The 2,090-nt window shown below is 34.2% G+C and overlaps 1 protein-coding gene across 1 annotated transcript in view; it reads right to left on the reverse strand.

Moving 5' to 3' along the window:
• Positions 1–2,090, reverse strand: part of LOC117167828 (basement membrane-specific heparan sulfate proteoglycan core protein-like) — a 326,460-nt gene that overhangs the window by 45,535 nt on the left and 278,835 nt on the right. The window lies entirely within an intron of this gene.

Below are 2,090 nucleotides of genomic sequence, written 5' to 3' on the forward strand. Positions count from 1 at the left end.
TACAAGCTATCTAAGGATGGTACTATAGAACGCCACCTCAAGGTAGGCCTAGTGGCGCCATCTCTTGGTCAGGTCGGAAACTTATCAATCCACCCTCGTATTGGAAAATAGATATCGCTATTTTTTATTAATGTCTCGAAACTATTTTTGTTTCATAAGAAAAGTGTGCAATCTTCTTTTTTATAAGAAGAGTAATGTTTCCAAAATAATATGTGGGCGGCCACATGAAGAAGACCCTTAAGGTGCTTCATGGGGCTTGATTTTTAGTTTATGTATTACAAATCGTAAATTTTCTTCTACAATTATAAATTTCCTGATGTTATATTTTAACCACGTAATCTGAAGGGCTTAAGACAATCCTACACAGAGGGGTTTTTTCGTAAAATTGTCCCTTTTCTAATTGATTGAAAATATGATGCATTTTATGCATCTGTGAAGGAGCGAACCGCCACTGTGAGTGGCGGTTTGCTCTTTCCCAGCTGTCTAAAATTCATCATATTTTTAATTAATCCAAAAAATGAACAACGAGACTACTTTTCCAAAAACCCTTTTGTGAGCAATTGTATTTAGCTCTTTAGACTTTGTTGTTAAAATGAGCCATCAAACTATTTATAATTAGAGGAGAAAAATTGTGATTTGTAATACATGAACAAAACATTAAGCCCTAAGAAGCGCCTTAAGGCTAGATTAGGACTTAGGTATTGGCACTTTTTACTTTTTTTTAAAACAAGACCAAGGCCGCAAAAATAATTTTTTTTCTAGTTTTGACTATACTAAGCCAAAAATCTTTCCTTATATATCAAAATGTGTCCCCATGGTTATTTCACATTTTTAAACAATATCTTTAGGGAGCAGAAATTCTTTTAAGTTTGAAAATTTGAAAGTAGTGATTTTTTCCATATATTTGAATGTTCAGTCAGCATTTCTTCATCGAATTATTATTTCAATGAACGAATTCATTTACTTTGATCTAAGAAAAGATTCGAAAAAACTTTTGATGTAAAAAAAATTCTGCTGATGAATTTAGTTACGTAAATTTTATAATATAATTTTTATTTCAAAATAGAAGTTTTGAATATTAGCAAAGATGATAAAAAATCATACAATTTTTGGACAGCGAATTTTATACTAAGGGTGTTTTTGGGGAAATGTAGAACTGAAAAGGGAGATTGAACACTGAGGGGATATGTTTGGGACTGAGTAGAGCTGGACAGCAACATTTGACATTTTGGTGTGATTGTTGGATTAGATGAACAAGTGGATTTGAGACTTAGGGTTATTTTTAGATTGTGTATAGTTGGAAAGGGGGATTTCAAACTTGAAGGTTATTTCTTATGGCAAGGGGGAGCTGGTCAAAGAGACTTGACAATTTGGGGTGATTTTTGGAACTGGAGAAAATTGGAAACGGGGATTTGATACTTAGTGGTATTTTCATGACAGGATAGCATAAAAGGGGGGCATTTGATAAATTCGGTTTATTTTTTGAGACTGAGGAGAGCTGGCCAGAGAGATACAAAATTTAGGGGCGATTTCTGGGGCTGTCGAGATTTAAAAACGTATTTCATACTTAGGGCAATGCAGAAGTGAAAAAGGGGATGTGACATTTAGCGATGATTTTTGAGACTGGGGATAGATGGACAAAAAATTTTACAGATACGATTATTTCTGGTGCCGAATATACCTGGAAAGCGGGTTTTCAAACTTGGAGGTAATTTTCATGGCAAGGGGGAGCTGGTAAAAGAGTGGTATTTTCGTTACAAGATAGTATAAAAAGGGGACATTTTACACTTCCGGCTTATTTTTTGGGACTGATGAGAGCTGGAGCGAGAGATATAAAATTTAGGGGCGATTTTTGGAGGTTGGTAGAGTTTAAAACGTATTTGATATTAAGGGCAATGCAGAAATGAAAAGGGGGATTTGACATTTACTGACCATTTTTGGGACTGAGAAGAGAAGGACAAAGAGATTAAATACTTACGGTTATATTTTATGCTACCAGGTGTATACATATGAAACCGGTATTTTTTCAAGAAAAAAACACATTTATTTCAAGAGAATGATAACAAATATTTTATTCAAAGTATGCGCCC

The sequence above is a fragment of the Belonocnema kinseyi genome, chromosome 2, assembly GCF_010883055.1.
Source record: "Belonocnema kinseyi isolate 2016_QV_RU_SX_M_011 chromosome 2, B_treatae_v1, whole genome shotgun sequence".
NCBI lineage: Eukaryota > Metazoa > Arthropoda > Insecta > Hymenoptera > Cynipidae > Belonocnema > Belonocnema kinseyi.